At 50.2% G+C, this 13,421-nt stretch overlaps 1 pseudogene; it reads right to left on the reverse strand.

Annotated features, from left to right (window-relative positions):
* Positions 1-11,927: 11,927 nt before the first annotated feature.
* Positions 11,928-12,856, reverse strand: LOC122153030 (annotated as a pseudogene).
* Between the last annotated feature and the right edge of the window lie 565 nt (positions 12,857-13,421).

Below are 13,421 nucleotides of genomic sequence, written 5' to 3' on the forward strand. Positions count from 1 at the left end.
AGCCTGGCTCATCTATCCCTTCTCATTGTGGGAAGAGAAGGGGGAGCGAGTGGCTGCGTTGTGTTTGGCTGCTGACCAGGCTCAAACTACAACACATGGTCAGACAAACTGTGCTCAGTTTCACACATATCCCACATGGACATTTGTATCTGACTAATCCCCAACACTTCCACAAGCATAAATAATTGCCATTTCTTAGGACAGGAATCACCCTGTTTTCAGAGAAACAATTTAAAACCCAAAGTGAAACACACTCATTCACAGACAGGTCCAAAATATCTGTGTGTGACATTTAACAAGTGGGTCAATCGGAGGAGCCTCCCAGGGTGACCTTGCCGATTTAGGGTGGGGGTTTCTGCCTCGGGGTCTGACAGTCTTTATGGGATGCCGGAGACAGCACTGAGGATTGTGCCAGGCTTGCTATGGCATGCCTAGGAAAGAAGCAAAGGCAGGGAAAGGGAAGGACCAAGGTGGTTTGGGGAGAAAGAAGCATCGGAAAATAGGGGGAAAAGGGGATGAAAGGAGCTGGTCACATGTGGCTGGTCAGCATAATTGTTTATGCACACCATGTAACTGAAAGTCTGTCCTGTCTTCTTATGAAATTCCATCCTCCACAACATTCTGGAGTGAGGAGATGTCTGCTTTTGGTACGGATAGAGGTCCGAGGGCCCATCCCTGGAGTGGGAAGCACGAGTCAAAGGGGCTTGTGCACCTTCAGGGCCAGCAACTGGAGAGATCAAGCTGTGTGCATGTGTCATGTTGGTGCATTAACCGGCAAGGAGGAGAGTCCTGGGAGCCAGGTATTTAGAGACCCTATGTAGAAGCATTTCTGATGGAGAATGGCCATGATATTTTGTTGCAAGGTTTGGACAATCCAGGCCTGAGATCAGACTGCTAACAACAGCTGTGTTATGAGAATGACCTTGAAGGGCTGTGTTGTGAGGAACTGTATCTGTTGAGTAAAGATAACTGAGGAATTTTCCCAGCTATGTATCTGGCTAAGCTAAGCACAAGTATGTAGCAAACTGCAAGATGCTTGCCTATCACAGTTTCCCTTTGGGCATGTGAGAAGTTGCTTATGACCACTAATCAAGGGGTATGGGGCACGTGAACAGCGGGTGCTTGCTGTGCAAAGGATATAACCAAGCGATTCAGGCAATAAAGGGGGACGACATGTAGCCGCATCGGTGAGATTGTTTACTCGGCCAACTATCGGAGAGGACTCAGCTTCGACAACCTACACACCAGCCATGTCCCCTTTGCCTTCCTCTTCCTCTTGGCTGCCCCCAACCTCTCATCTCCCTGACCTTTCCCTCCGGAACCTCACAATCCGTGCTCTCCTTCTATCTGGCAGAAAACATGAGCTAGGCTTAGGAGAGAGGTTGAAGATGAGGGGTGTTGAGGGAAAGGGTTAGGGAGGTAGGTAGGGCTTAGATTTCAGGTATCTGGTGAGGGTTTCAGCTTCAGTGATCAGGGCAGGGCTAAGGATGAGAGCTCACCTTTCAGGGTTAAGTGTTAAGGTATAGGCAAAGGTTTAGGGTGAGCAGGGCAGAGCCTGGCCTGAGGGGCAAGGATGTGGCACTCGGCGTGTATTTGTCCTCAGAGTGACTGGGGGGAAAACCTCAGCTGCTGATGACCAAAGGCATCACCATTCAAATGAGCTGGGAATTAGCACTGAGCCCCTTGGCAGGGCACATCCAAGGAGCTACACGACACAGGATGTCTCTGTCTCCTTTCTTTGTCACCCTGAAGTCACTTGCCTCTGTTCTTCTGCTCTAATCAGCCCCCAGAGAGGCTCACGTCAATCTCCTGAGGGAGCTTCCTCACCCAAACCCCTCAGCACGCCCCACTAAACCCCAAAGACTCTTTATTCCTCCCATAGCTCTCCAGACTCAGTAACATTCCCCTGGGAGCTTGTTAGACTCCAGCAACTATAATTAGTTTATTCTTGCATCTTAATTTCTGTCCAGTTGCAGGGGGCTTTTACAACAGCCTGTCTTAGAGGATGGGTTTTGTTAAATATAATGATGTTAACAACCACATGGTGTAACACAAGTGCATTTCTTTCTCAGTTATACCTCAGAAATGCTTTGAACATTGACAAATGATTTTTCAGTTGACTGTAAAATGTTGCCCACAACACCCCAACTTCATTTGCTAGAGGTGGGCATGGGCTAAGGAGGCACAGGAAGATGGGCAGGGAGATCACTAGAGGCACGAGTTGGTGACAAGGCTCTGGGCTAGAAATTTGGCCAAGAAGGTGGAAAAGTTGATTTAAACTGCCAAACTCTCTTTAGCCAACTTGCTAATTGTGCGTATATTTATAATTTCCTATCTATTTGTCTAGCTTATTTCTTTTATGGTCATCGCTTGAGGAAGGTAGACCTTAGTGGAGGCTTGGACTTGGCATACAGTTGAGGAGTTTATTGTTGATTTTTTTAAATAATTTGTATCATGTTTTACTTCTCTTTCTTCAAGTAAATAAGATTCCTGTGACTATTCACAGTCAAGTCTCAGGGTAAATCAGGTGGGAATTGGTGCAAAGGAGCTGTAACATTCAGCTGTGAACATCAGTGAGGAAGTCTGATGTAGAAGAATGCAAGTCCCAGGCAGCCCCTGAGGGAAATGGTGGGGCTGGGGAGGTGGGGAGGAAAGTTGCCCATACAGTGGGGGACCATGAGGAGACCGCTGTTGCTACATTTCCTGTCCTCCGTAGAAGACCATCAGAATTGGAGAAAGCTTCTCTCACTTCTGTAAAATTAAGAAAGGATTAAAAACCCCTTCAAAATGAACAAAGAAAAAAAAAATATTTACGAAGTTGTCATTAAAATCTTCCACTTTAAGTAGACTCCTGAAGCCTCTCCAATTAGCTGTACAAGCCTGGAAGTCCTGAAATAATTGATGGAAGAGATGTGGCTCCTTTGGGTTTTCTGCACTTTAATGAGACCCGGGGTGTATTTGGTGCTTGAACCTCAGATACTGAGAGGACCTGAACCAACCTCTGAAGGGGTTACAGTCAGAAGCAAAAGCCAAAGTGTCTTGGAGTGTTAATTGGCCCCTCTGAGGCCCATTACAGACCAGGTGTCCCATGGATTAGTTAGAGAAGAAAATTGGAGGCTGTGAGTACAGGTAGGCAAAGGCACTGTGCAAGGGGAGCTGATGCTGATAAAACTTGATATATTTTATCATGCAAGGTCAGCCCCAAGAAGGGGGATCCTCCCTCACACTGGCTCAGGGCTCTTCCTGGGGCACTGTGGGGTGGGGTGGGCAATGCTGGTGGAGGACAGTGGTACCACAGCTCCCAGCCTCCCTGGGGGGCTGCAAGGAAACCACGAGGCCCCTGTTCCATGCAATTATCATGTCTCCTTTCAGGCCTTGGTAGCAGAGACAACTGCCATAGCCAAGGGGACGGAGACCCCCAGGCTGTGGACACCCAACCTATGGCATCTCCCTGCCTTTCCTGAGATCTCTCCTTCCTCCCTGCCTGTTCCTTGGAACACAAAGCATTGCACTGATCCAGACTCTGGCTGACCTCTGGCACCACAGCACTACACTTCAAGGGACATTTCTTTCTCCTCCTGTCCAGTCTCAACCTCCCAAGCTGCACTTTGTGATGCTTTTCCTTTCTCAGGTGGTTTCCCACTACAAAGAAAAGGTCCAAAATCTCTGAAAACACCCAAAACTCCTAATTTCAAGCTACTCTTTTACTCCCGCATGACCTTCCACACCACCAGGACAAGGAAGCCCAGGTCCCTCAGCCACCACACACTTCATGTGCTTCATGCCCTCTAAACCCACCTTTGCAGACATCCTCTGGGCACTCTCCCTTTCCTTCCTGCTCCTCAGAATGGAAAGCCCCAGAGAATGTTACAGGTGTGGCCACACAGTGCTGAGTCGAGGGGGATGATAACTCCCCGTGTCTCGATGGTCATGCTGCAATGCAGCTCCGTATGCAGGAGCTGGCTCTATTCATGGTGAGCCTTTACCAGCGGCACATATGGCATCACTCACAGTGCCCAGGGCCTTCTCCTCAGACTCACTCCTCTGCTGGTCCAGTCCCACTTTGCCCCTTCTCCTTGTAAATTGAGGTTCCTGCTGGCCAAAGCCACAAGTATCTCAAGGTCGCTGTGCACTGAAGCTCCAGCACATCAGCATTTAAGGCATGTGTGCAGATGGTTCCTCTGAGAAGACAATAACTTGAGTGGATGCATGGCTAGTGTGGGTAAGAAAAAGAAATGCTCATTTAATGGAAGTGATGATGAAGTGGAAAGCACCACTGTAACGATGAGCTAGCTCATCCTCAGTCACAATGAACTTCACAGGAAGACAATGAGCAGTGAGGTTGACCTAAATCTATGTGCCTCAGAAGGTCAGTACCACACCTTATTGGGCAACAATAAGGTCAAGTTTGGGGATAGGAGCGACAAAAAGTAGCATTTGCTGCTTTCCAAAACTTGCAGCAAACTCCTGCCAGCAGGCAGTGGAGGCACGGATGCAGAAGCCACCCCAACAAGAATGTTGTGCATGCTGAAAAGTCTTTTTGGTTGAAGGCAGACCATGACGAGGGCTGAGCAGTTTGTCACAACAGGCAGAGCACAGCCTGACATTTCGATCCTAGTTCACGTGACTGCAAAGAACAAGAGGAAGGAACTGCTTGCAAAAGCCTGGATCATGAGCATGACCCATGGCCTTTGGTCACAGAGGCCGAATGATCCAACCAGCTGGTGTGCATGTCAGATGCAGAGGGCAGTGGGGCCCATAAGAACTTGCCTATTTGACAAAAAGGGTTGCAAGGAGCCAGGCTTACCAAGAAAGGCAATCTGCAAAGTCCTGATTTCAGCTGGGACAGAGTTAATTTTCTTCCTAGCAGCTGGTGCAGTGCTGTGCTTTGGGTTTAGGGTGAGAACAATGTTGAGAACACACAGATGTTTTAGTTGTTGTTGAGCAGGGCTTATCCTAAGTCGAGGATTGTTCAGATTCCCATGCTACCAGTGAGGGGGGCACAAGAATCTGAGAGGGAGCATGGCCAGGACAGCTGACCCGAACTAGCCAGAGTGCTATTTGATACCACAGGACATCAGGCCCTGTATATAAACAGGATGGAGGAAGGCGGTGGGTTGGCCGGGAGATGTGGATCACTGCTTGGGGGACCAGCTGGGCATGGATCAGTGGGTACGGAGCAATTGCACTGAGCACCCCTTGTCTTTTTCTTTGGTTTTATTCCTCTCTCTTTTTGTTATCTTCCTTTTCATTACAATTATTGCAATTATTTCTATTTATCATTAATAATATTATTACTACATCTTGTTTCAATTATTAAATTCTCTTATCTCAATCCATGAGGATTTTTTGTTGTTTCATATTTTTTTTTTTTCTGATTCTCCTCCACATCCCACCAGGGGACATATGGGGATAGTGAGTGAGTGGCTGCATGGTGCTTAACTGTCAGCTGGGGGTATACCACAATATTCCTTTTTGGTGCCCAAAATGTCATCTGATGGTGTGACCACAGCCCTGAGTACAGCTGGGAGTAGCAGTTGGTCCTGACACCAATCACCACTGTGCAGTACAGGACCTGCAGCAGGTGAGTTTGGGGTCTGGATGGTGCCATTTGTTGTCCTGAGACAAATGTGAAGACTCTGGTTATGTCCTATTAAAGAGGAGCCCAAGCACCCCCCAGGTCATTCTGGATATCCAGAGAAGTGGGGGGTGGGAGCAATGGGCAGGCCTGAAGTGTCTTCAAATCTTAGAGGTGTTTTTCCCAAGGTGGAGATGGTGTGGGTACGAGGAGAGTGGCCTGATCCTCCCGTGCCAGGAAGAGCATCCAGCCCAGGGGTGCAGACGTCTGGAGGAGGCTCAGACCAGAGGGTCTATAGGAGATCCTCCTGCCAGCACTGAATTTGGGAGATGCTTTGGCAGGGCTTCCTAAGGGCTGATACAAAGGAGACAATTCCTGGTGGTGAAAGGCCAGTGCAACCCTTCAAGCCCATCTTCCCTCTCCCCTACAGCCACTCTTCTGGAGGCTGTTGGTCACCTGTGAGTGGCTCTCACCAGGCAAGAAGAGCTGCCCGGAGGGGCAGGAAGCCACGTGGAGCAGAAGTTGCCAAAGGCCAGAAGGGCGATGAAGCTGCCCTTGGGTTGGCAGCAGGTGGAGCAGGACCCAGCAACGGCTGGTGGCTAAAAGAAGCATGTCCCCAGAGAAGACTGGTGGCATCCAGAACCTGGGCTGGTTGCCCAGCAGATGTTGTAGCCCCACCTCTCAGTGAGATGAAGGAGCTGATGCAGGGGGAAGCACCGCACTTCCCCAAATCCTGCCTCAGCACTGAAAAGAGGACAGTCAAACCCTGTCACTTCTCTGTTCCTCCAGGAATGGGTGCAGCAAGATGAGAGGCTTGATGTGTCCTGTCATGTCATTCTGGAGCAAATACTTGAGACAGAGCACCAGGAACTTGTAACCATGGGCACATGAGCTTTTCCTCTGAGGGTCGGTGTCACATGGCTGCAGTGACCAGGAGATGGTGGGGTTTAAACTCCCAAGAGAGGTGTGCAGGACAAACCCCAGAATCAGAGCCTTGGAGTACAAGGGAGAAATTTTTGGCTTGTTCAGGAAGTTCCTGGGCTGGATTTCTTGGGAAACTGCCCTGTAGAACAAAGGGCCTTGGACAACTGTTTCATCTTCAAGGCCAACCCTGTTGAAATGCAAAAACTATGTGGGCTTTTATGGATGAAGTTGAGCAACCATGGCAGGAGGCCAGCACACTTTCTTAAACAACCTTGCCACTGCAGTTGCCTGCCTGAGCCTGCCCACTACTTTCGCTGCAGCCACATTTTCACTGGAAGTCCAGGAAATCCCAGCACTCCTACTATCAAGTTGGCATCCAGCGCAAGCCCATACAGCCTGGCCAACCACCGAGGCACCAGCCACCCCGTGCCCCTGTGTGCAGCCCAGGCCATGGCTCACACCCCCCTTTCCTTGTTGGTGCCCCTGTTCCCAGCACTGCTGTGCTGTCCCCAGATGCCACCCTCTTGCCACCAGCCTGCCTGTGGGACGGGGTGGAGATGCACAGAGGGATGAAGGGGCTCAGGCTGCCCTGGGGAGCACAGATACCTTGTCTGTAATGCAGGGATGGAGCTAGGAAAGGCAGAGCTCAACTGGTGCTCAAACTGGCAAGGCATTCAGAAGGTAGCAAAAGGGGCTTCGTTAAGGTGTTGGCAGCCACAGCAAGGCTGAAAAAAAAAAAAAAAAAAAAAAAAGTGGGCCCAAAACTCAAAACTCAGTGAAGGTGTGGGCCTACTGACCAAGAACATGTGGAGAGACTTTCAGCAAGCTGGTTGGCCATACATGACTCTGTGGGTCCTCTATGGGGTGAGTTTCAGCCAAGGGTGCTGAGGGTGCTGGCCAAGTCATTGTGTGGCTTCTTTTGTTACCCTGGAAAGGCCATGGCAGTCAGGGAGGTTCCTGATGTCTGGGAAAAGGCAAACATGCCACCCATCTTCAGGAAGAGAAAAAAGGAAGATGAGGGAGCTACAGGCTGCTCAGCCTCACGTCTGTCCCTGGGAAAGTGATGGAGCAAATCCTCCTGGAAGCCATTTCCAAGCACCTGAAGGACAAAAGGGGATTTGGAACTTCCAGAAAAACTGAACAAGGGCAAATTGTGCCTGACCAACCTGAATACCATTTACAATGAGATGATGGGCCCTTTGGATGAGGAGAGAGGTGGATGCAGTAGCCCTCAGAAAAGGGCTGCCTGGGACCCACACAAAGTTGAAGACAAATGCCAGTGTTCATCCTGCCACTGCGCTGGGACAACTCCAGACAAGAGGCCAGGCTGGGGACAGCAGCTCTGCAGAAAAGGACCTGGGAGTCTGGGTGCACAAGTGGGACAGGAGGGAGCAGTGTGCCCTTGGGAAGAGGCAGGCCAACCTCACCCAGGCAGGATTAACAAAATCACAGCCAGCAGCTTAAGAGAATTGACTCTTCTCCTCTATTCATGGGCCCCAGTAAGGTTGCTGTGTCCAGTGTGGATCTCCCCAGCACAAGAAGACCTTGACAGGCTGTGAATAGTCCTGCAGAGGATGGAAAGATGGTTGAGGCCTGGAGCACATTGTGTACTAGGAAGCTAAGTGGGCTGTTTGGTTTTGAGGGTTGGGTTTTTTGAGAAATCCCTCAGAGCCAAGCAGCGAGCAAGGGTTCAGGGGAGATGGTGGGATCTGGTCAATAAGATGTTCCAAACTCATGGAGACAAGGCACGGTGCACTTGATCTAGCACAAGTTGTCTGATATGGGCTTGGAGACCAACTTAGGCAGGAGCTATGGCACATCAGGTCTGAGGGTCAGTATGAAGCTGTTTTCTTCTCTGGTCATAACAGTGGTGGAGCTGGGTATCAGAGTTGTGCCTGTATGCACCCCACTGCACTGACATCATTAGAGCCCAATAAATTTTTCTTTTAAAAGATTTTCCTTCTATCTGTGAGTGCTTGTGCAACCCTCACAGCTTCCATCCAGCAGAAATCACTTCAGGCTGCCATGATTCCCCTTTGTACCAAGAAGAATCCTGGTGTGAGGACATCTTGAAGGGCTCACCCATGCCCCCAGCACATTGTGAGCTCTTATACAGAGTCATTCCTAGGGTGGCGCTCATGCCATGTGCTGAGGACTATGACAGCCCATCTCAACGCCAAGCCTTGCCAGGACTGTGCAGGCAGGCCAAGGCGACCAGCTCCAAGCAGAGACACACCCTGTGGGTGCCCACGCGGCCCACAGAAGGGCACCCACAGAAACCTCATCGCCCAGCATAGAGGGGCTGTGGCAGTGCCGATGGGTGGCAGTGGGCAGAGCAGGGAGGACCTCCTCAGCTGGGCTGGCCAAGTCCTGCTGCCCCACATGGCCCCACAGCCCCATGGTGCAGGCACTGTGTGGACCAGGGTGGTTGTTCAGGGTGGGGAAATATGCCCAGCACAGACCCCGTGGCAGCCGTCCATGGTTCTTCCTCCAGCAGTGGCAGTCTCACCACCACCCGACCCTAGGTGAGCCCCACGTAGGGTTTTACAGGCAGTTATGTGTAAGGAACTGAAGGAGTAAATGCCTCAAGCATTCATCAACACAGAAAAATTTGACAAGCTTTGGTCATTGTGATCAGTCTAAGGAACGCCGCCCAAGGAAGCATGGAGTGTATCGAAGGGTGCACAGCTCCACTCCCTCATGGTTGTATTGCCAAATTCCTTAGATAAGCCTCAATGAAGGGAAACAAACTGAGTGAAACCATATGTTCAGGTTAAAGGAGTGATAAGAGAGAGAAAGAACCAGCACCAGAAGGACCTAAGCAAAAACTGAGGAAAAAATCAATGGTGTTGGGGCGAGCAGAACCACTGACTCAATTGACAAGGGGGCAGGGGCACCTGATCCCCCTTCCACGCACACACAGAACCCACATTCCACCTTTTCCTCATCTCTCATGGAAATGAGTTGGAGGAGAACCTGCCTCTCCTTGTCTAGTATGAACATCAGCAGAGAAAATGAACTTAAAAGGCAACAGAAAACTTTGCTGGGGGTGCACCTACCGCTCAAGATTACCGGACCTGAGACAATGCTGGAACTTGGGGTGGTGATCCACATACTTCGACTCTCTTTCTCTCTCTCCCTTTTCCTTTTCTTCCTTTCTTTTCTTCCTTACAGGTTTATTAATAAGAGGCCACATTGCTTGCTATCCTTTTCCAAGTTTAAGTTGTTTCTACTGCAAGTAAACATTTTAACCAGTCATTTGGTGTCATTTCACTTTAATTTAACCCAAGGGGACCACAGAACCTTTATGCTTCCCTGCATTCCCAGTCTGGCTCATAACAACCTTGGAAAGGCTCATTGCCAGTACGATATTCATTTTTGTCTACCTGGCCTCTGCCTTCAAATGCACGCTATGAGAGAAGCACACCTGTGGAGCACCTCATCTGCACAGTCAGAAGGGGTTCTGTAAGCATCAGCAATATGTCCTGAGAATAAGGCATTTCTCAACTGCCAGAAGGCACAGAGCACATTTAGGGAATATTAATACACTCAGAAACACACACCTCCGCGGTTCACCTCGCTGAACTTCCTTCACCATTCTTTTAAGCAATGAACACAGAGAAATGTTTCTTCCTAGGGGTCCTACTAGGAGAGAGTGGAAAAGAAGGACCTTGGCCTCCATGGTGTTGGAAAGAGCAGAATGCACCTCATTCAAAAGAGGGAAGCAGCAATATGTTTTATTGAGGTAAGGTAATAAATTGATAGAGTTCCATAAGTGCGATGGAACTGAACAAAGTTTTGATAGGGGCTTGATAAGGTTCAGTAAGATTGATGGTGAGGTTCACCTTAATAATTACTGCATGGAGGAAACCCACAAAGGAAAATAGAGTTAGAATTGAGTTAGAATGTTTCACATAGAGACCAGAGATGCAAGGAGAGAGGAGGACACTGCCACTGTGTCACACTCCAAGGGGCCCCCATAACAAATCCTGTCACGTGTAAAGAGGGGTCCAGCCCAGTGAGCCAGACTGGGAGGCCCCCACATCCCAGACCGGCCATGCAGGGTTACTGGGGCCAAGTCTGGGCTTTGAACTGTGCAGGAAGACACAGTCCATGTGGGCTACGAAAATGGAAAACCAGGGCAAAATGCCAACTTGGGAAGGCCATGTGTGTGGAACAAAGAGGAAAAGACCCAAAGGGGATCCCAGGAAGAACCACATGAAGGAGAAGAAACAGACAATGGGCCTGTGAAATGCAAACTGCTTTTTGAGGTGTGACACCAAAAATTCAGGTGGTGGGGGGACATCCAATTCCCCATGCTTGTGAGGGATCTCACAGCTACCTGTAAGACCATTGTGGCGGGCAGGTCAGTGCTACATGTTTTGCCTTGTCTTCGGCTGACGACCTGATCAAAAAGCTCTGTCTGACTGAGCCAGGGGAGAGGTCAGGAGTGGGCTGGGACTTGGGCACTCACCCTACAGCTCCAACCCTTCTGAAGGGCACAGCAGCCCCAGGGAGCATCCGAGCGAGGGGTGGCAGCCTCCTCAGTGTTCCCACTACTTGAGCTGGTCCAAAGAGCACGAGGAAACAGAGGCCAGGCACTCTCTGTCTGTCCTGCATTCATGCTGCAAGTGACCCTCAGCCCTAGCTGCCTTGTGCCTCTGCCTCCCCACCAGCCCTGCTGCCCAGGACAGCAGGAGACCCCCTGCCCTGGGGCTCCTCGGCAGCTTCCACATTTCTCCAGTCTCCTTTCCCCGTGCCTGCATTTTCGCTGGCTCACACCAAACTGCAGGTCATGGCTTGTGGGTGTCTGGATTAGTGCTTTACTCCGGATGAGTTTCACCTTTGAGGGGTGTCTCATCTTCTGAGTGTCCATTCACTGCCCACCCAGGGCACACAGAGAGTGTCCTTTCTTTCCTGACCCCTCCAGAATCCTTTCCACAGGGAACACTATATGCCATCAGCCCTGCTATATATGTGGCTACCTAAGAGGTAATGGAGAGCTCCTCCAGCATCTACACAGCCCCTGGAAACCAGGAATAGTCTTTAAAAGCACCACTTGGTGTCCATAGATCACACAGTTGCCACAAGTTATCGCTCCAAAGCAGGAAGTAAAGAATGAGAAAAGACATTTTTAAAAGTCCAATTCTTTGTGCTTATTTTTGGCAGCATCTTTCTTAGGACAGCCCAGCCTTCAGGCACTGCACGCAGGTGACCCCTTTTATTGCTGAGATGCTATCATGTCGGCTGGATTAGGTAGAGTGTTCAAGGCATTTGTGAAAGGGTCAGACACAACAGATGAAGCCTCTAGAGAAGTGGAATGAAGCCAAGCAGTTACCTCTTACGACAGTTATTACAAGGGAAAATAAATCAGAAGTCTGACCTAATCCAAGTTGCAAGTAATCTGCAGAGAAGGTGAGGCAGGTTACTGCTGGTGGAACAAGGTGCGTTGGATCAATTCCTTCACCGCATCCTTGAGCTCCCTGTTCCTCATGCTGTAGATGAAGGGGTTCAAAGTTGGAGGTACCACTGAGTACAGAACAGCCACCACCAGATCCAGGGCTGGAGAAGAGTAACGGGGGGCTTCAGGGGCAAAAAATGCAGTGCTGATGAACAGGGAGACCACGGCCAGGTGAGGGAGACATGTGAAAAAGGCTTTGTGCTGTCCCTGCTCAGAGGGGATCCTCAGCACGACCCTGAAGATCTGCACATAAGACAGCACAATGAAAATAAAAGAAGCAAAGACTAAATACACTAGCCACAAGAAACCCAACTTCCCTGAGATAGCCTGAGTCTGAGCAGGAGAGCTGAGAATCTGGGGAATTTCACAGAAGAACTGGTCCACCACATTGCCATGGCAGAGTGGTACAGAAAAAGTATTTACAGTGTGCAGCAGAGAATTGAGAAACCCACCGCCCCAGGCAGCTGCTGCCATGTGGACACAAGCTCTGCTGCCCAGGAGGGTCCCGTAGTGCAGGGGTTGGCAGATGGCAACGTAGCGGTCATAGGCCATGATGGTGAGAAGCACACTCTCCTCCAATGAAAAATGCAAAGAAAAAGACCTGGACAGCACAGCTTCGGTAGGAGATAGCCTGTATCCTGGAAGGAATTGGCCATGGAATTGGGAAGAGTGGTGGAGATGGAGCCCAAGTCCAGCAGGGAGAGGTTGAGGAGGAAGAAGTACATGGGGGTGTGGAGGTGGTGGTCGCAGGCTATGGCTGTGATGATGAGGCCGTTTCCCAGGAGGGCAGCCAGGTAGATGCCCAGGAAGAGCCAGAAATGCAGGAGCTGCAGCTCCCGTGTGTCTGCGAACGGCAGGAGGAGGAACTGGGTGATGGAGCTGCTGTTGGACATGGTCTCCATATGAACCCAGGGGTCTGTACCAGAAGGAAAAGACAGTGACAAGTGAGGACAGACTTCTCTGTGCAAAACCAAAGACATCCCTCAAATATTCATGCCCATCAGCCAAACCCCCCTCCCTTTCTCCTGCTTGGCAGACCTTTGTGCAGCTTCCTGGCTGTTGCTCTGGTTTGTGCTGGCTGGGGGTGCTGTGAAGAGCAGGGCCCGTGGGCTCCAAGACGTGTTGGACATGCTCTAGGCCAGGGTCTGCCTGGGAGCAAGGGGCACGTAGGGACCAGGTCTGATAGATTTCTCAGGTGAATTCCCTCTCATCATCAAAGGGCTTGACAGCATCTCCACCCCAAATCCCAAGCAAACTTGACTGAATCAGGATTTTTTTGTTGTTTTTTCTTTCATAAAGTTATTCCTTCTCACTACACCAACCACCCCAGCCCCACCTCCTTTAAGGAGTCTTCTCTGAAGGCAGAAATCTGAGCATCTCTGTTGTGCTCAGGCTGAGCAGCTACAAATCCTGGGAGGCAAAAGGATTTGCTGTGGCTTAGCACAGGGACAGGCGAGC

This window comes from Tyto alba, unplaced genomic scaffold, assembly GCF_018691265.1.
Source record: "Tyto alba isolate M040663 unplaced genomic scaffold, T.alba_DEE_v4.0 Super-Scaffold_15, whole genome shotgun sequence".
Taxonomy (NCBI): Eukaryota; Metazoa; Chordata; class Aves; order Strigiformes; family Tytonidae; genus Tyto; species Tyto alba.